Source organism: Cimex lectularius, unplaced genomic scaffold (assembly GCF_000648675.2).
Source record: "Cimex lectularius strain Harlan isolate CLEC.00 unplaced genomic scaffold, Clec_2.1 scaffold55, whole genome shotgun sequence".
Classification (NCBI taxonomy): domain Eukaryota; kingdom Metazoa; phylum Arthropoda; class Insecta; order Hemiptera; family Cimicidae; genus Cimex; species Cimex lectularius.
The window spans coordinates 1,883,204-1,905,588 of NW_019392647.1; the positions used below are offsets into that span (position 1 = coordinate 1,883,204).

General features: G+C 35.1%; 1 protein-coding gene across 1 annotated transcript in view; it reads right to left on the reverse strand.

Annotated features, from left to right (window-relative positions):
- LOC106668166 overlaps nt 1-22,129 on the reverse strand; it is an 80,793-nt gene extending 58,664 nt beyond the window's left edge. The window contains exon 1 of the mRNA XM_014396678.2: nt 22,050-22,129. The gene's annotated coding sequence lies outside the window, so the exon portion shown is untranslated. The remainder of the gene's footprint in view (nt 1-22,049) is intronic.
- Nucleotides 22,130-22,385: the final 256 nt, after the last annotated feature.

Here is a 22,385-nt window from a genome sequence, read left to right on the forward strand (position 1 = left end):
TGTCATTTTGCCAATCATACCTTTTACATACCTCGTCTATCAACACCTCATCTATAGAGCCAACAAAGTTTACAATATTATTTGATGCTTTTGCTACATTAGAAATATTGTTACTTTCCTTTTCTCAACTTTTAAGTTTACAGTTTGTGTTTCTGTCCGCAAAACACAGAGTTCTTTATTATTACATTTATCCCTAAATTCTTATTATTGGTAATATTAACCATATTTTTTATATTTTCCATTAAAAGATTTAGTTCAACTTATTTTACTTGACGCTTAACGTCAAAATTTCATTAATTCAAGTGCCAGGTATGAAAAAATTGTGTGACCTTTTTGTGATTCGTAGGGGCTCTAGTCCTGAATAAAGTATTAGATTAGTTTAAAAAATATTAAACACAAAAATGTCTCCTAATTATTTTTTTAAATTGATTTTTAAACAATGTTACATTTCCATATCTCTTTCTTACTTCTTTCTATTTTTGATTTTACTGGGAGGGTACCTTGGTAAATTTGATCATGAAATATGTGAAAAGTAAAAAGTATGAAAAGTTATTGTTAACCGTTTTTTCTGTGTCTCTATTTCTTTACGTCAATGTATTTATCTTTCTCTACTTCAAATCACTGAGACTATAATTAATCCACTAATCAATCAATCAACCCTCTCAAAAAAAGTTTCATGTTTTTATACGATCCTCTTTCTTTCTATTCAACCCTCCCTTTATCACTCTCTCTCTCTCACGGTTTCTCTCTCTCTCTCACGCTTTCTCTCTCTCTCTCTCTCTATCTATCTATCCATTGATCTTTCTTATCTATCTATGTATCTATCTATTTCTATCTGTTTTGAAACTATCTATCTATCTCTATATGCACCTATCTATCTCTATCTGTATGTATATGTATATCTACCTCTATCTCTATCTGTATCTATGTATGTATCTATCTCTATCTATATGTAACTATATATATCCCTCTTTATCTGTATGTACTTATGTATCTACCAATCTCTATCTCTATCTATCTATTGATATTTTCTAACTATCTATGTATCTATGTATTTTTATCTGTATGTAACGATCTATCTCTATCTGTATCTATCTATCTATCTATGCATCTATATATTTCTATCTGTATGTAACTATCTATCTATCTATTGTATCTATGTATCTATTTTTATCTGTATTGAAACTTTCTATCTATCCCTGTCTGCATCTATCTATCTCTATTGTATCTATGTATCTATTTTTATCTGTATTGAAACTATCTATCTATCCCTGTCTGCATCTATCTATCTCTATCTGTGTCTATGTACGTATCTATTTTTATCTGTATGTAACTATCTACCTCTTACATTCTTGTTCATATCCCTGTGCTTTCTTTTAAGTTTACCTTTTAAAGAAGAAAAGACTAAGCATATGCTTTTAAAATTTCGGTTGGTTTGATGTATATAAATAAAAACTGTATCAGTCCGTCGGTTTGCTTCAATAATTCTAACAGTTGAGGGAAGATTTTCTATTTAAAAGTTGAAAATAGTGAACGGTCGAAGCACGAAAACATAACGGTGAAAGAATTTACCATAGTTGTGGGATAGTGGATAACGTGGAGCCTCCTTGCACCAAGTGTGACTAACAACACGACTAATATTTCAATTTAAGAACCTCAAACAGTATAGTTTTTTTGTAGCATAAAACAAAATCAGTTTCATGGGTTAACTTGTAATGGTCACAATTGCGGTTGACGCGAGAGTGTCACATCAATCGTTTTATATATAAAAAACTAGAAGAGAAACTTCACACTCAGCTTTCCAACCACACGTACCTTTTCCAGATCCCTTCGAGATCGTGTTAAACCCGTGTGCCACTAAGGGAAAAAAACGTTCAACAAAAAAAAAGCGGGGGAAAAAGCCAGTGTCTTCCAGTTCTAGCAAGCAGAGCGACTCTGATAACGGCGTACCGTTATATCCGCCAACCACGAAGATAATATAGTCGTTCTGCATGGCGTATTGCCGAGCATCAGGTAAACCTTGTTTTGTTCGGAAACGAGACACTTCCTTGACACATTTATCCGCAAGGTCAAAAGGTTGAAGAACCCTACGATCAAGATTATAATAACACCACGGATATACATACAAAACTACTTATCCTTTTCTAATCTACTAGCTTAACATGATAAAAACCGCTTAACGGCTACTTTTAAAAGATAAACAGCTGTTTGACCCAGTCACACTTTTACTTGTATCTATTTGGTCAGTATTTTTTCAGATTAAAATCGGTTTAAAAAAAAGGATGTTTGTTCAGCCCATTCCCATTTTCTTTGATTTTGAATAATGAGTGACAGGAAGCATTTCCTTATGAAAGTGTCAGAATCGTTCTACATCCCGATTACACCCAATTTCTTAACTGACTGGAAATCTGAATAGCATAGATGACTAGATAGACTTCCAAATTCTCTAATTAATACATGCTTGAAATATGGCTGATCTATTCATTTTTTTCATTTATCAGGGGGAATTTCTTGACGCGTTTACGAATTGATTTTCCTCATCCATCAATAGACTCCCATTGACATCTTGCCATATATTGGGTTGTCCGGAAAATAATGCAGGATTTTGGTATTAAACAAAAAAAAAGAAACTAGTTACTTTAAAGCAATGTTCTTTAATCAAAATAATTTCCCATACTCTCAATACATTTCTCCCAACGTGTTGGTAACTTATTAATTCCGTCTGAGTAGAATTCAGAATTTTTAGAATTGATAAAGTCAATAAATGCATTTTCCAGTTCCATTTGATTTTTGAATATTATGTGTTGTAAGTAGTGGTCCAGGTGTCTAAAAAAATGGTAGTCAGTAGGCGAGAGGTCCGGAGAGTAGGGTGGGTGAGGCAAAGTTTCATAGCCAAGCTCCAATAATTTTTGTGACGTTACACGTGACACATGTGGTCGAGCGTTGTCATGCAACAAAATGGGCCCTTTCCGATTGACCAAAGAGGGCTTCATTACTGCCAATTTCTGATGCATGGTATTAATTTGGTTACAGTATGATTCAGCATTGATGGTTTCGCCAGGATTTAAGAAGCTGTAGTGTATTAAACCAAATGAAGCCCACCATACCGTAACCATTACCTTTTTTTGATGAGTTGGGGGCTTTGGAAAATGTATTGGAGCTTCTCCTTTGTCGAGCCACTGTCCAGAACGTCTAGTGTTATCGTAGAGAATCCACTTTTCGTCACATGTAACAATTCTGGCCAGAAATGGGTCATTTTTGTTTCGACAAAGAAGTGATGCACAAACATCAAAGCGCTGATTTTTTTGGCGATCGTTTAATGAGTGTGGAACCCAATTTTCGAGTTTTTTCACTTTTCCAATCGCCTTGAGGTGGTCAGCGACGGTCGTTTTACTGACTTTGAGTTGCTCTGCAAGTTCTCGAACAGTTGTTTTGGGGTTTTCTTCCACCACTGATCGCAGAACATCATCATTAAGAGAGGAAGGCCTTCCACGACCTTCTTCATCTTCAAGGCTGAAATCTCCCTCCCGAAATTTTTTAAACCACCTTTGCACAGTGCACTCATTAACACAACCCTCGCCCCAGACTTGGTTAATGTTTCTAGCCGTTTGGGCTCCGCTTCGGCCGAGTTTAAACTCGTAAAAGAAAATCGTACGAAATTCTCGCTTTGACATTATAAGGATGACTGAATTATTTCCAAGTAGCGGAATGCTACAGAGGTAAACAAACAATATCATTTGGAAGAGGATTAATAAGTGTTGACATTCATACAAATGAGTAATCCTGTAAACGTAAACAGAATATTTTATATAGATTTTTTTTAATGAAAACTTAAAATCCTGCATTATTATCCGGACAACCCGATAGTAGTTGGTAAAGTGTTAGAGCATAGAAAGCGTGATTGTTTTACCATTTTTTAACTAAACGTTCCATGACCTCAGTTCCCAAGGCCCAACAAGTTTTCCGAAAGGTAGATCAACAAATTTTTTACTTGATAAAATATATGTACTCTGCTATAGATGAGAAAAAACGGAAGAAAGAGAGAGAGAGAGAGACAGATGACAGAGAAAGAGAGACAGAGAGAGAGAGAGATCAATGAAAATTTTGTAAATAGCAAACATAAATTAGATAAATGACGATTCAATAGATAAAAAAATATAGAAATAGGATAGCACAAGGAAACAATAAATAGACTAAAAGTGAGGTTATTAGATTTATTCAAACCTGACGGATTCGTCATGTTGGTCTTCTCGGTATGTTAGATATGTAAGGTGTAAAAGTCAAATAGTCAACTGGTTTGGCTCAATTCTTTAGGAAAGCCATTCAATTTAATTACTTCTGTAAGCTGCACAGTGCCTTAGCTATCTATGATGGTAATTGGATGGTGATGTATATATGCCTTCAGGCTTATTGTAAATTCCTAATTCCTTAGTTCACTCCAATGAATCGACATTTCTATTTAGGAGTACTAGGTCTTCGACTGTCGTTGCTACAGTTCCCTTCCCTGGGATTTCTCTGTATTCCAGGTTGTCTCCTTGAGAGATTTCTTCACAATCGAAGATGATATAAGAATGGATGTTTTTTCGTCCAACATATGGAGTCTTCATTGAACATGTTAAGTAGAAGTTTTCCAGATGCCGGTGACCTGTATATAGTCTTTCACTCCTCTGGGTTTAGGTTTAACCCTCTAACTTAGCAGTGACTTTGCCAGTCTTTGTGAGGTTTGTTTGAACATTAGCTTACTGTGTCTAACACCTATAGAGTTTATCCACATTTCCTTTTTTTGTTCTATGACGGAGGATTCTGTTTATTTTTATCTTAAGAATATATTCACGGCTTACGTATGGTATCTGGCCTATTGGTTACCCAAAATTCCCTTGCGTATGGTATCTAAAGTATCATCCGGTTGTTGTGTTTCCGCAAGTTTTGGAGATTTTGTATGCATTCACTGGCTAGTTTTGATATTTTTTTATTGTTTTAATAGCTGTTTGGCTATCTAAAGTTATTAGAATTGTTTTTATAAGTGCAACCCCTTTTAAGGTACAAACATTGATGGCCAGTATTTTAGATTGAATGGCGAATATTTATTTTCCTAATAAGGTTTTTTTATTAGGTTTCGTAGTCCGCTTGAACAAATGAATTCTTCTTTTCAATTAATTAAGGTTTTGGTTGAGATAAAAAGTCAGTGTCACGAGCGGGATTCGAACTCATGACCTTCGGCTAAATACGCCGCTGCACTACCACTTGAGCTATCGTCACTACGATCCACTCGGACAATAACTTCCCATCACATCTTTTTGAAGAGAATCAAATAGACTACACGACATTTGAAAAATGTCAAAAAGGAAGGAAAAATTGAAAAAGGTGAGGTTGAGATGGGAAGTTAGTGTCCGAGTGGATCGAAGTCAGTATAGGTCAAATGGTAGAGAAGCGGTGTATTTAGCCGAAGGTCGTGGGTTCGAATCCAGTTTGTGACACGTAATTTTTTATTTCCTAATAAGGTTGTTTGCTCGTATTTTGGGCGTGTATCGAAAACGCCTGATCTGGTTTTGGATATTCTTCTGGATTCTCCTTCTGCTTTGTAGTCTGTTGAGACTTTATAGAACGTTGTAAAGTATTTTTGTAGTAACTATTCTTTTTTTTTATTTGCTTGTATGTACTGCTATAAACCTTATATTTCTTTTTGTCTAACTCTCTCTCTCTCTCTCAATCTCTCTAATTAAAAAAAAAAAAAAATGGACAGGTGATCCTGTTTATCAATTAATATGAAAAAAATGTAAATCTATTTTATTAGACATCACAAAAAGTTTGAAACAACGAAATAAAAATTCTAGGCTTAGTAATGGACAAATATTTAACCTCCAAAACACATATTGATAAAGCAGAATACATTCCGTTGAATATTAATTTAAAAGAAACTATTTAATATTAATAAAACATCCATAGAGCTAGAGCTTTTTAATGCACTAATACTTCCAAAAATAGATTATGGTCTTGCAGCAATTTCTTCCATTCTAGTTAAAAATCTTCAAAAGTTATATGATTACTCGGTATATCTGTAATCAACACAATGATTGTAGAATTTATGACAAATAGTATAATTTATCGATTTTAAAATTTGATGGTTTGTTAAAATACAAAATTTTGAATACTTTCCATGAGTTAATACAAAAACCATTATACCTATTTGATATTGTTTCTCATTTTTAAGTTAAAAAATTAATTTTTCACGTTCTAAAAATTCATTTCAATTGTTGTTGTGTCGCACTGTTTTTATAATCCATTCTTTCCTAAATCCATAAAACTTTAGAACAACAATTTAACCAATGCTATCAAATAAGTAAATCTAAAAATCCTTATGAGAAACACGTAAAATCTTTTCTCTAATTAAATTATGTTCAATCATACTATGTACAACATCAATAATATTATAAAATCTTTATAAACATTAAACAAATGTATTTATTATACGTATTTTGAATTTTGTAAACTTTATTATATGTACGAATGCTCGTTAAATGTGAGAAAAGCCCATGAGATGTAATTTTGCGCATTTTATAAATGAAATGTTGAATTCTATTCAATTCTTTCTTTTTCCTCCCTCTCTTACTCTCTCTTTCTCACTCTCTCTCTCTCTCTCTCTCTCTCTCTGTCTTTCTCTCTCCCTCTCTCCCTATATTTCTTAATCTACCTTTGTATTTATAAATAAGTTTTACAGTAATTATCAAATAGTTATCACAGCGGCGCTCAAATTATTTCCGACATTTCTTTGCTTTATATCTGCGTGTGAAATTTTTAAATTTATTTATTTAACTTAATTTTTTCAGTTTTACCTAAATCGTTAACAAAGAAAATAAATACAGTTAGTTTTTAGTCTGCTGACGAAATCTTGGCCAGTGTAGATAACATTGTGAGATAATCTTATTAAGATTTTCCGAGTTTTTGAGCCGTCTGATATCATCTCGAGCCGGATAACCGTGGGAATGCCGTTTAAACGAACAAATAATACAAAAAAATAAAAATACAATAACACTTGTGTCAATCCGCCGAGCACGGTGGTTATTTATAAATTGCATTGTCGCCCGTCGGATCACGTAAGAGAAATGCAGGTCCGGTAGTTTGATGCGCTTTTTTTCCCCTCGTCCGATATTGTTAATGACGGTCCCAGCCGAGCCTCCAGCCGGAATTTTCCAATCCGAGGGTCCCATTGTACTTAACCGTCGAATCGTAATAAAAATCGTTATTGCACACGTGAGTGTGATTATATTCCATGGGTGTCGCATCTCATCACGTACATTCGCCCTTTATTATTTCCTTGAACTTTTTGGAGGATTCGGCAACAACTAGAGGACTACCAGGGCGGACCAGATATTGCTTTCTAATTATGGACAAATTTGGTAGTGTAAAAATATTTTTTAAAAAGGTCTTCTTGAGTTTAAGCCATCAAAAAGATTTAAAAAGGTTTTCCCTCTCACGCTGTAGACAAGCTATGGGATTCGAGAGTAGAGATTAATTTCTACATGGAGGATATATATCTATATACTATCTCTCTCTCTCTCTCTCTCTCTCTCTCTCTCTCTCTCTCTCTCTCTCTCCGAGCGCCTCTCTTTCTTTCTTTTTTATCTCGCTCTGTGTTTGTGTCTCTCTCTCCTCTCCTTCCTCTTCTCTCTCTCTCTCTCTCTCTCTCTCTCTTTCTTTCTCTCTTTCTTTTTATATTGATCTGTGTGTGTGTGTGTGTGTGTGTCTCTCNTCTCTCTCTCTTTCTCTCTCTTTCTCTCTCTTGCTTTTTATCTTGATCTGTGTGTGTGTGTCTCTTTCTCTCCTCTCATTCCTCTTCTCTTTCTCTCTCTTTCTCTCTCTCTCTCTCTCTCTCACTCTTTCTTTTTATCTTGATCTGTGTGTGTGTGTGTGTGTGTGTCTATCTCTCTCTCCTCTCCTTCCTCTTCTCTCTGAGCGCCTCTCTTTCTTTCTTTTTATCTCGCTCTTTGTTTGTGTCTTTCTCTCCTCTCCTTTCTCTTCTCTCTCTCTTTCTTTCTGTTTTTAAAATTCATTCTTTCCTAAATATATAAAACTTTACAATAATTTACCCAATGTTATAAAATCATGTAAATCTAACCATATAAGAAATATCTAAAAGCTTTTCTCTCATTAGAGTTTAATCATAGTCTTTCCAACTTCAATAACATTTATAAATATATGTAGGCAATAAAAAAAAGTTTACTATATGTATTTTGTATTTTGAATCGTGTAAAGTTTATTTGTGTATAGGAATGCTCGTTAAATATTATAAAATTCCATTAGACCTAATTTTGCGAGCTTTTATAAATAAAATATTCGAATCAAATTCAAATTCTCCGTCTCTACTTCACGTAAGGAAGTCGGAAAGAAGAACATACAGCGGGGCATGTCCTCTGATGGTATGAAGGCTTGTGTTGGCTGAAATTCCTATTCATGGGAGAGGAAAAGCCTTTAACAAACATTTGTGATCGAAAAATCCTTAAGTTTGGCGAAAAGCTGTAGATAATGGAAATGCACAATAGACCAATATTGGTAGAGGTGCGCATGGCAAGGTCTTAATGAAGCCGGGTCATATAACCTAAATCCAACCATCTGCCTAACTAAATTATTTATTTTACTCTCTCCCTGTATCATCCTATCTATGTATTGTATCTCTGTCTTCTTTTATCAATCTATCATAAATTTAAGTATCCAAATATCTTACTTTCTCCCTTCCCCATCTGCCTTTATCCACCTATCAATACATCTATTTCTATCTACATCGATCTATCTAACTCTTTACCTACCTTTCTATTCAATCTATTTAAACTTAATAAACCAAAGATAACATCTGAAAATCTAAGTTTGATCTAAGAACTATTCTACCAATATATTTCCAAGTTTTTCCCTCTATGTATTTTTATTTATTTTCTTTATTATGTTGAGACTACATGGCATTTTTTTGAGGTTGAAATAATTAACAGCCATAAAAGTACAGGTTTTATATCTTCTTTTTTTTTTACATGTCTTGAGAACGAGTTTGGTATTTTTATAACCGAAAAGATTGATTTTTTGTCAAGCCCCGTTATCAATACAAGTATGGACTATTGTATCGCACAGTACACGTTCCTCTAGCTTAGGTCGGAGTTGTTTAAAAAAATACACGGGGTCGTTAATCGTCTGGGAAGAGAGTCGGCGTACAGAATCGGCCAACAACACGGAAGCCCGGCCCCGCGATGTCGTGTGTGCGTGGATAATCCGACAAAGCCCCTCCGATGACAAAAGACGACCATCGGATCTTATTTCTGGACCGAAGGGGCGTTCCGTTACGTAATAATTGTCCATTTGTCCTAACGGGAAGGATTAGAACCTCATTGGGGTCAAAGGCTAGGGAAAAAGCTGAACTGGAGGAATAGGAAAGAGATGTTTGCTTTAAATATTTTCTACTTTCTTTCTTATAAATGGGATAAAATACAGTAAAACACAATGTCTCTAGCAACCCCATTTTGCACCGTCATGTAAGAAATAATGCATCTTGTCATGGTAGCAAACCGACAAAGTCATCGTCTATTCATTAAAGAATTTTTTTTAAAAACTGTATGCAGGTCTAGTTGGCAACTTCACGGCATTGACCCATTTAGTTCCCAGGAAGAGGGTCATTGTACTGAATTTGTGACGTTAGAATGTGTCGGGAGAGCAAGACGACAATGCAGTTTAAACGGCACTTGTACATAAAACCAAGAAGGTTATAATTACTTATGAGTGACAAAGTGTATCGTGTATTAAAGGAAGTGTAATAAAGAACATTAATTATGTATTAAAAGTTTATTCTTTGCAAGCTCTTTGACTTCTATACATATACTATATAACAAAATGTATAAATTTATGACGGTTTGACTGATTCGGGAGATTTATACTACATTGCGATCTAGATGGCATTTGCAAATACAACTAAGAAGGTAATAATTACTTTTTGTCAAAGTAAATAACGATATTGGGTTATCTAATGTAACTATGGTGTAATAAAGAACAATAATTATGAATTAAAAGTTTATTCTTTGCAAGCTCTTTGACTTCTATGCATATATTATATTACAAAGTGTATAAATTTCTGACAGTTTGACTGAGTAGGGAGATTTATACCACTTTGCGATCTAGTTGGCACTTGGAAATACTGTGTAACAAAAAATTGTTTGTTAGTGACTCAGTATGTCAAAGTGTAATAATTATTATATTATGTAATAAACAACTTTAATTGAGCCTGTTAAAAAATCTTCATTGAACCTTCATTACGCTGAACAGTGTGTATATTTGAGACGGATAGAGAGTGTTGGGAGAGGAAATTGGAATCTAGATGGCACTTGTAAAAATAACTAACAAGGTTGTATTGTGCGGCACAATATGTTAAAGTGTAGTAAATATTTAGTTCCAGGTGAGTGACAGTGTATCAAAATGTATTAATTAACTACATATATTAGTTTTTAATATAACAACGGTATAAAAAAAACTTAATTGTGTCCATCAAATATTTTTATTTGAACGTTCTTTGATAATTAAATATATATTATAATGTAGATGGCATTGAAATCTTCCTGGCAATTGGAAAAAGAACTAAGAAGATTATAATTGTTTGTAAGTGTGTTATAGTGGCAGGTATATTGAAAACCTTTGTTAGGTGTAATTTTAACAGGATTTAATAAACATCACTCATTACTACTTTTAAGCGTTTTTTCTTTGAACCTACTTTGGTAATAAAACATACCATACTACATGTTGATGGTTATAATGTGTAGGGAAATCTAGATAGCATTGCGATCTTGATGGCACTTGTAAAAATAACTAGGAAGGCTACAATTGTTTGTGAGTGACACAGTGAATTAAATTGACCTGATCTGATTTTTTTGGCGGCTACAATATCTAGAAGGCATTGCAATCTAGATCGCACAAATGTCCATATTTTATGGAATATCTATTAGGTTGGTACTATAGTGAAATTAAAGAACTGTGAAACAATAAATAATTGATAACTACAGTTTCTATCATAATTATGTAATGTCAGGTTTTTCGATATTCTTAAGAAAAACAGACGAGCACAGGTAAATTAAACATAAAAGTAGTCCAATGTAGACTGTCTCTACAACCGATGTCTCGGATCCCTCAAAAACTCAATTACGTGCACTCTTAGTACAGCCGCTCGAGTTTTTCCGGGGTCCGTGTTCGCATAAAAGAGATAAGGATTCCGTTTTGGGCGTCGTTGTTTCGGGTGAGACGTCCTGGAGATGCTTTATGCGATGGAATGCCGGGCGGGTACGTGACTCGCGGACATCCCCATCGGGGAAGCCGTGTCCACGGATTGCGGACCGCCGTGACAGAAAATCACGAAGTTTATTTATACAAAAAATAAATAAATGTCAGTTTTCATCACACACGAAACAACGCTGAAAGTCTTTGGGTCGTCTACCTTAAATTAAATTAACCTAAAACATTATGGTCTTATGAGTACTGCAGAACGGAGCAAAATTTAAAAAATTCTGACGATTTAATTGAATAAATGTATTCTACTTATTCCCACAGAATAGAACTAGAGATGATTTCTATAAAGCATATTTTGGCGTTTGTCTCTCTTCAATGGTTGACTGTATATTTCTCTCAAAATCATCCCTTGGCGAAACCGAAATTGTAATTTCTTTGGATTAACAGCGTCGGAAAATATTCGAAGGGTAACTTAGATAAAAAAATGTTATACTCTATTTAGTACTTTCAGACATTTATCTACTTCGTGACATATCCACATGTTTCACACGCTCTAATTTCATTTATTTAAGCTCCGATTCAATTTAAGTTATATTCTTATATTCTGTAAAGTCATGTCTGGATTTTTCACTCGTGTTAACCTAATTTAGAACTTTTGGTGAAAATCAACTTCGACTGATAAAGAGAGAAAAACCTTATCAGCATGATGAGGACAGATTTACACCGTTCATTCATGTCTGGGGGATGTCTGAGCGTTTTAATCGCAACTATCTCTTTTTATAAAAAATCATTTAGCTAGAAATTTTTTTACAAGGATAATGAAGAATTAACAAAAAAATCTCTTTCGTTCAGATTTCAACATTTTAATATACAATAGATTTCCACATTTTTCTCTCGCACTGATTTTTTTTATAAGGTCCTAGCGGTGAATCAAATGCAATTTGACCGATTCATTCAGGACTGAAACAAAAAAACTGTCAAAAACAAGGCCGATTTTTCCAGAGTTCATGGATCGACAAGGTTTCAAATTTGTGCTTGATTTTTTTTCGCCACCTCTTTCCGCTGTGAAGTTACGTGCCTGACCGAAATACGCTTCGGGATAGCCTCTAATTGAGTGGATGTCGGCATGTTTCTCCCGCACTTATCTTTTATCGGTGAAAGTCAGACGAACGTTGACAGGAAGGATGTGCTCTTCGGATGACACCAGGAACACGTTTTGAACAACTCCGGCTTGATTTCTAAGTAACACTTTCATAAGTTAAACGTGTGAATCACTAGCCTTTCAAGACACACGGTCGTCCTTTGTGCTGTTGAACCTCGTCAACCGGTTGAAAAGAAAGTGCGCTTCTTCAGGATGGGCGAATTATCAACGTTTCCGAGGTCGTGCATGCCCTCCCGACCCGTTACACAACGATTACATGCACAGGGATGATAATGGTTGGGTGTGTATGTTGTTCCAACACTTTAAATATAGTTCATACTCACAGTTTGTTGTTTGCAACGATTTCAAGCATTAAACACTCATCCTGAAGAAGTTACAAATACGTCTCTCGACATGAAAAGTGAACTTGCCGATACCGCGTCAACGCGACATTCCAAAGAAAAGCTAGTTTTTGATGCAGCTCAATTTTGAACGTGCAAAAACGTGAATTACAACACGATTACACATTATCCTAATAAATACTGCAGGAAAATTAGTAATTAATTTGTATGTTAAATAGTTTGTAGGTACATTTTTAAAATAGGAGGTAAATCCAAATATATTATTTTATTTATGCATTTATCACCATGTTTAATTTCACATATTTTATTTCAAATATCACAAAATAAGCTAGTTCTCTCCTTTTGTTGAAACTGTGAAACAATGTTGGGTTTAAATTTAAATTTAAATTGTGATTTAATTCATTTAGATGGTTCTTTAATTCAGAAAATTTGTCCAATTGTTATTCCACTCTTGTTTTAATTTTTATGATTCAATATATAAGAATATATAATTATTATTCAGAAATCGTGAAATGCGGTCTGGTGTGATGTAGGTTTCAGAAAAACATTTTCTTTATCTTGCCAACGTTTCGATCTTTATTGAGATCATCTTCAGGGCCTGGGATTTACAAACATTGTTTACATTTAACAAATACATGTAGAAATACAAATATATATATTTTTTAGAAATACTTTGATTGAATATAAAAAATATATGTATTTTGCATTGTATAAATTCACTTTTTTCCACATCCTACATGTATTTGTTAAATGTAAACAATGTTTGTAAATCCCAGACCCTGAAGATGATCTCAATAAAGATCGAAACGTTGGCAAGATAAAGAAAATGTTTTTCTGAAACCTACATCACACCAGACTGCATTTCATGATCTCTGAATAATTAACGGTCACCAATCACTACACAAATATGTTTATATGATCACCAACCCAGATTTTTGACATGTTATCACCTTGTTTTTTAGATTTTGATAGAATGTTTCTAAGTGAACACGTACCTCTAAAAGCTGCTTTAAAATATTTTCGTTTAAGAATTTTACCTACTTTTTCTGACTGTTCACCAATGTATGCCTATCAACAGAAACCTTTTTTTTATTCAAGTTTATTTGTTATTTATTCAGAAATGGTGAGATGCGGTCTGGTGTGATGTAGGTTTCAGAAAAACATTTTCTTTATCGTGCCAACGTTTCGATCTTTATTAAGATCATATTCAGGGCTCAAAGTGTTTGTCTTCTGTGTAATTGTGCCATTCTTGCGTGTCGTGTTGAGTTTATTTGTTATCTACTCAAAACCGTATACTAGACAAATATGGACACATGATTAATCACACACAGCACAACACTAGCAATAATGTGTGGTGATTAGTGACCGTTAATCGATGATTATTCAGAGATCGTGAGATGCGGTCTGGTGTGAACTAGCATTAATGCCAGCACTGCACCGGTTGAACATATGCTATGAGGAGCCAGCCCTTGCTGGCACTCGATGTGTCAAGGAGGTCTCGAGGCAACAGTCGGTTGATCGGTTTTTGAGAATGGGAATGAGTGGAGCGGTTTCGAGGAGTATGGTGAGAATGGTTCGAAAGGTTGGTGTGGAAGGTTTGGATCTGGACCGGATCAGTTCGTTGACAAAAGGAATGTTTAGGTCTTTGTGCATAGTGAGGTTAGTTGAGGTGCTTTGACAATTTGTCTAAGGACTTTTGTTTGGAAGGATGCGCCGGATATTGGATGGTCTTGCAGTACCCCACAGTCCCACTCCTTATGTCCATATTGGTCTTAGTAAAGTCTTGTACACTGTCAGCTTTGTCTTAGTTGTCAAAGTCGACAAGATGAAAACCTAATGATTCTTTTTTGATGGGGTAGCTGAGTCCGATTATTGCTGTTTTAAAGTTTATTTTCATTATTTTTACTATTTCTTCATATCGTATGTAGCTAAGATTTTGATTGTTTGTAATTCTTGTTTATAATTAGGAGGGGTTAATGGGAGTGGCAACATACAGTCTATAGGTCAAATTAATCCAGAAGCTTTCTGGGTCCATGGCCGAGAAGAATTCTATTTTAATTAGATTATTTATTATAGATAGTAAAATTAAAAAGTAACTTTACTTATTTCCCCACTGAATAAGCAAACTTGAATGGTTGGAAATGCACTAAAGATCGGGTTTAGCTAGACCAGAATGATCAGAAATTATAAAAAATTAGGTTAAGTGGAAGAAGTGAATGATCAGAATGATCGGAACAAGTCAAAACTTAGAAAATAGGCGACTAGAAGGATCGGTAACAATCAAATTTGAGGATAGACAATCCGGAATGACGAAAAACGACCGAATTTGAGGATGAGAAGTCCGAATGATCGGGAGCGTCCAAAAATCGCGGATAAGAAAACCAGAATGATTGGAAATTATAAAAAAATTAGGTTAAGTAGACCAGAATAATCGGAAAAAGATAAAACGAAGAATATAGGCAAAGGATCGGTAACAGTCAAATTTGAGGATAGACAATCCGGAATGACGAAAAACGACCGAATTTGAGGATGAGAGTCCGAACGATCGGAAAAAGTCAAAATAATCGTTGACATGCAGACAAGAATGATGAGAAACTACCAAATATCGAGGATAGACATGATCAAAAACCGGAATATCATGAATAAACAAACAAGAATGCTTGGAAACGATCAAACTAATGTAATTTTAAAAAATTATAGTTTCGTATCAGTTTACGTGTCCGACAAATAACCAATGATCAATCTTACTTAGAACAACGGCGAATATCACACATTCACGATTCTCCGTGAAATTGGCGACGAATTAGGCTCATTTGTGTCAACCCTGCTATCAAACAATAAATTGCTAAGGCATTAAATAAATGCAAAATCGTGCAAAAAACCGCTATATTTCGACGAATCAATAATTTTAAGACTGTTTTAATTTTTAAAGTTTATATGAGAATTTTTATCGAATATACATAATGTTAAGTTATTGAGATGATATGAGTTGAAGTAGAACAATTCGAATGAAGGTGGTTTATTGTAGACTCGAATGCGCATACCGAGTCTCAGGTTGTAAAATGTATGTTAAGTCTCTTTTGGCGTTATTCCAAACACGTTGATAACTGTCAAAGCGCACTTAGAAGGGCAGCAATGAAGAGCATACAGTAACGGTTTGGACGAAAGAAGAAATGGTACTGGGCCATAACTTGTAATCTTGATAACCTTTGCGTGATCCAGCGTGACTCTTAAATCTCTAAAAATAGAATCCAGACCCAAGGGGTATACGATAAACAGCCAGATATTGGAATGTATAACCAGAATATTATGGTAATTAAGCCGTTTATGAATATGTTGGTTTAGTGAACATTTCGTTGGAGTTGTCAGTACATCCATGCCCTACGTTTGAGTTTTGCTATTAATCATAATTAGTATGAAATCTTTTGACGTTATGGCAGGCGTCAGATCCCGTCGTGTCGTTGCCTAGTGTGACCGATTCGGCCGCATTCCGATGCTTGAATCCGAGAGAAGTTTCTCAGAATGGTGGACGCTTAAGAAACGGTTTTTTTTCCACCGGGTCCCGATCGAATTTCGGCGTCCTTCGACGGTCCGCAGGGTGTGATTAGGAAAGTGAGCTGGATCTCTCCTTTCTTTTGTAACGGTGAGCGATGTAGCTCAGTTTATTGACGAATCACTGTCCGGATTGATTATCCCGGCATCGTAATGAGGGCCAGACCGTTACAGACACCGGCAACACACCAACTACATTCAGGAATGTCTGCAGTCATTGTTCCATTGATGTCAATTTCTATCTGAACTATTAACCCTTCAATTAAATAAAAATCATAAACTAGAATGAAAAATAAAAATGGAAGTACCAAGTACAGTTCTGTGTGAACAGTGTAACAGTTCTTTAGTTTTCCCTAGTTTTGAAAGAAAATATTTTTTAACGCGAACTTCTGGTTTCTACTAGATTTCTTGTAGTTATTAAGCTTTTTAGCATGGATATGGGCCATCCTCTTTATTGTCGGGTGGAAACAGTTAGTTGAAATGCAAGAAAGGCAAATTTTGTGGGAAGTCATTAAAAAAACAGAAACAGTTGAGACCCATTTATGAAAATAATGAGCTAAACACGACTCTGTCTTGCTGCGTGGGAAGATTTCTTTTTTATTTCTTCCTCTTCCCCTATTTTCCGATGTTCTGGCTATCAGAAAATCCGTTGATTCGGGCTAGTTTCGTGGTCAGTTACCATTTGGTGGAGGGGTGCGTTCTCTTTTCCTTAATCGGTTTGATCCCAGGACCTCTTTTGCTCCAGAAATCTTCCGGATTTATTGAACGGCGAAAGCAGTATAACCGGATGACTTTCTGTCCCGTTGGTAATTTTAATTGGTCTCGCGACATGCCGTGGTCTTTCATTATCCACGGCGTTTTCAAGGGAAATCAGGATAATCTTTCCGTCTGTATCAGGTAATATTAGCAGGATCGGGGATGTCGTCCAATGAATGTTCTGGTGTTTTCGCCATGTTTTCGGTGTTTTTCACCTTCCTCAGAATGGTTTTATTTCACCTTCAACGGATAAAACATATATTTTATAATTGCTCACCTGTGTAAGTGAAAATCAAAAATCAACTTGTTTTTACAACTTACAGATTCTCTGTCCTTATTTAAAATTGTTCTCTCTTATCAACATATATAAACATTTTTTCTCTCTTTTTATCATTTCTCATACTAAATACAATGTTTTTTTAATAAATAAATAAATGGTACTTTTTACGTAAACAAGGAGTTTAGCGTTTGGGACTTGTCATTAAAATCCTTATTTTAAATTTGTAATGAATAAATAATTAAAACTATAACCTATGATTTCTCTAATCTACTAAAACAATTATATTATTCCAGAACATTCATTGGACCACATCCCCGATCCTGCCAATATTATTGTTGAATAACAGCTGGACGATCACCTTTACGTCCGGATTATGTTAAAAAGAAAAAGCTTGCGTTTATTAATTGCTATAATCACCCCTTGTAATGAGTTGCTTGTAATCATTATCTGAGGAAGACCCTGGGTGTATTTTTTCTTCATCACAATTTACAGGTTATTTTTTTTAAACGAGGAAACAGCAGAGATGATATACACCATCAGGATGCCGGTGTTTTTGAAAAATTTGTACATTTGTAAATATGCCGTGTTCGAATGCAAGGCCGCTGGATTCGAACCCGGGACCTTCATCTTACAGCGATGAGCGCCGAGTCAACGCCTAAATCGTTGCGGCCACCGACGCCTCCCTTTCCAGGTATACTTTCTATTATCCGGACTGTAATGTACTCTCGTGTAAATAAAGTATTTATACAATAATATTTTTAAAAAATCAAAAAGCGAAATACGACTACTTCTTTTAAGCGTTGAAATCACTTCATTTCCTTTGCTTTGGAAGTAAGCCCAAACCATCATTTTTCCAAAATCCGGCAAACCCTCTCTAAGTTGCTTCCTACATCCAATCGGTCTAAATCCTCCCTTCAATCTTCTCCCAGATCCCCAATACGGCAGTCTGCATACAGCCAACATATCCTTATCACTTGACTGTAAACAATACCGTATGGCGTCCTTCCTTCCTACCTGATCAATCGGACTAATGCGAATATTGATCTCATAGAGAGAGATTGCCATAGGGCAGTGTGCTGCATCCAATACTACACTTCATTTATACCTAAGAAATTCTTTCAGAGAAGCTCAGACAAAGAGGCAAATGAACGCAGATTCTTCCTTTTAACTATTACTTTTCACAACTATACCGTCATACTTTTCAATACTAGTCTCATACTTAAAAACAACTGTGTACATTACCCTAAGTTCTATCTGAGCTCACGATTGGCATTGAAAAACTCTAACAAATGGACCGAAAAAAAATTTGGACATACGATAGAACTATGGCGCATTGCTAAAACTTCTAACATCGAAAAATACTATCCTTCCAGTATTCAGGATCATTGTCATAGTTCTCTTCTATAATAAACACCACCCTTAATAATGACCGCCAAATACCCTTCGTTAAAACCTAAACCCCTAAAAGGTAGATACGTTTCATGTCCTAAAAACCTACCCCGACACCCCAGACGACTGGACTACAGCATATTGGTGATTACCCTTAAAGCGTTTTAAAACTGCTTTTCCTTAAAAAAAAGGATTAAAATTTGTAAAAATAGATGATTTTCATATCAAAATTAAATTGATGACCCAGAAGTTACAGTTGTAAGACCTGTTCTCTTCCTCAATGGCTTATTTAAAATGCCACACCTTTGCCCTTCTTCCTTCCTTTACAGACGTCAAAACTGTTCTATCCTCTGACCCTGATCTGCTTTGAAAGAGCTCCAGATATTCTGCCAAACGATAACCCATGTTATTTTTACTTTCTAGAACAAAACCCATCATACAATCCTTCTTAATAGTACCTCCTACTCATGACACCGTCCATGTAAGCTAGCTTGGGTGTACCTAAACTCAAGTACAGCCTGGAACCAAAACACAAGAATAGACCGGAAAACCCAGATTTCTTGAAAAAGTGTTTAACCCTAATCCTTAAGGCAAAAGTAAAGATAATTATTTAGAAAAGCTTGTAGAGCAAAATGGTTACTGGCTCTCATGATACGCCAAATTTTTAATGAAGAAATATTTTATTTTATTTTTAAAAAATCATGAAATTTTAAACGCCCTTTTTCAACGACATACTCTTATAACGGATTGATATGTATTATCTTTTTTTCAAGAGATTATTTTAAATTGCAAATACAAGACAAAATATTTTGTAGATGAGAAAGAAAATTGGGCTTACCGGGCCCGAGGACACACTGGAATTATAATGAACGGAATGCACGCGAGGAGGGAAGCACAAGAAAGAAAAAACCTCCTGGGGCAAGAAGATTTATTACTTAAACGCTATAAACTGAAGGAAAAATCCAATATTTTATCCAGGAAAAAACTCCAGGACGAATAAAAGCCACATTCATGCAGGTTGCAACTTCAATGGCCGCTTGAAGAAGCTCGAAACCAAACGGTACAGGTGGATTCTGCAAAAAGACTGAAGAAAGTGTACAGACTGGTAGGCACAATTTCTTCTGGTTCGTGATTTATAGACCGTGGACGAAATCATGTCGCCCCAGCCGGAAAAAGTGTTCAAATTCATAAAAATAGTTCCGTCTCAGTGGCGTTCAATGAAAACAAAATCGGCGTGTAACATCGAGGACCAAGAAGATCATTCTGGTCTGTTTATGTTTCTCTCAAGAACCAGCGAGAACAGCAAGTTGTCAGAATTGTTCGGTTATTATTCTGATCAACTTAAGATAATTAAATTGTTGAAATGTAAATCCGCATTTTTAGGGATTGAAAATGATGTGCAATTATTTTTTTAATAAATTGTTTTGAAGGTCAAATAAGTAGTTAAATATTTTAATACAGATATAAGGAATCGTAGTTGGTTTGCTGAGGGCAATCAAAGTTATTGTACTTTTTTCTTCGATGAAGAGACCGACCCGAAGTTGCCGAATGGTAATTGCTTCCGCTCCTTACCAATGAATGGACCCTCTATTGTTCACTTTTTCAAAAACGGTTAGGACCTGTTGTATGTTTTTTCAAATAATTGGCCAATTTGATGCATTCGCCGTGTCATTTTGCTTTTCCGGTCGCTCTTTACCGCCATCCCCTTTTCTGTATTTTCAGAGTGTTTGGGGTTTTCGCCCATTAGGACAGATCGTTTGACCCCTGAGAAAATTTGCCAGTTTGTACCTGATTGGTAATTTTTCTCCCATTAGTTCCTTAGATAATTTCACTTCTGCAAAATTGACCCTTCGCCTGGACATTTCCACTCAGTCAAACCGTTAAAACAAACAGGCAACGTGCCGGCGTTGACTGATTATCCGGAAGGTCGAACTGTGAACAAACCCACTAAGAGTCGAGAACAAGCGGACCCAAGAGTAATTAGAAAGATTGCCGGCAAGCCTTCGCCTATTGAACGACTGCCTAAGCCACAATTTGACAACAGAGAAAACAGCCAATTACGACTTATTAAATCGAATAATAACGAAAATTTAGTCAAGAATTTTTTTGCTGTACTTTTGTTAATTATTGTCCTTATTCGCCCAGGACTTGATCAAGTCTACTGTAGTTCCTAAAAATCGCTCCTACAATATGAAAAGTAATTAATCTTTAAAATATATATTATAGCTTTATGAAGATTTAGATAGTAGATAGAAAACAATATTTTTATGCTTCAGATTTTTTTTAACCTATGAATGTTCTATAAAAGTTTTTGTTTATCTGAGTACCAATATTAGACTATATGCACAAAAAGCCACGCATATTTTTTTAGTAGTTTCCGAAATATGTGCCCTTATGTTCATAAACACATCATTTTTCGGAATGTACCACCGGTTTATCGTTATTTATTTATGTCGTTTCCCTTTACGAATAACTTCCACTTTTATTGCTATATTTTGTTCTGAATTCTGAATAGTTTATTTTCATAAAATATATATAGTATATTTTTCCATTTTTTTTTTTTTTACAACGAGTGTTAATTTTTAATTTTAAGTTGTTAAACGTAGTTGAAATTCGTAAATAAATACTTATATATGAAAAAAATTAATTATTTTTCATGAAAGAAAATTTATAAATGAGATAGTTGACTATGAGAGTTCATGACTCTCAGCCCCATAATATCTCCTTTTTAAAATAAAATAAATATACTTCCAGTTGTCAGAATGATTTGCTTCTAAAACCAAAATGTCCAGGAAGGGTTGCAATATTTTTGAACCTCAACAACGAAAGTTTTAACTGCTCAAAATCATGGGATTCTGTTAATTTCAAAACTTATTCTTCATATTTTTGTAGATGTTTTTTAGGGCTATACAGAAAATAGGCTAGGTATGAATGTTTGTATTTCCAAAGATTTACATTCCAACAGTTTTTATGTCCTTTATATTATCGATAAATCAATAATGATCACAGCTGATACAGCTTGATTACTGATATAATTATTTCATGGAAAAACAAGACTTCTTGCTTATCGCATTAAAGTCACCGACTTCTGTCCTGAAGCATTGAACTCACTCGATTAAAACGATTTAATATTAACTTTCAGTGTTGTAAGTGGTTTATTTAGAAAAAAATGTGAAGTTTTGTCATAAAAGGTTTTGTTATGCTTAATTTTGGCCGTCCAAATTGTAAAAAACTGAGAAGAAATTCTAGAGCTGTTTGTTTCTGTAAGCTTTGAGTCTGTTTGTTAAAATAAAGTGAAAAATTATCATATTGTACTTACTTTTGTTTGATTTCGTTATGGTGATAACCTCTTGCAGGTGGACACTGTTACACTCACCACGGACTACTGTTGTTGGTGGGGGGTCTTGAGTCTTTATATGTAACCCCGCTGCTTGTTCTCCCACCTTTCGACACTCATGAGTAGGGCGAAGGGGCACTGCTCTCGCCCCTCTCCGGCAGAAGAGTCTCGCGTTTAATTAAGGGCAGTGTCAAGGCTTTTTCCGATATTTCTGGACGTTGTTACAAACCGGGGATGACCGTGAATCCAAGGTTCAAGGGTAAGGCGTGACCAGACGGAACTGTGTCTTACTGGGTCCGCGTCGTTTTGCTGTAACAC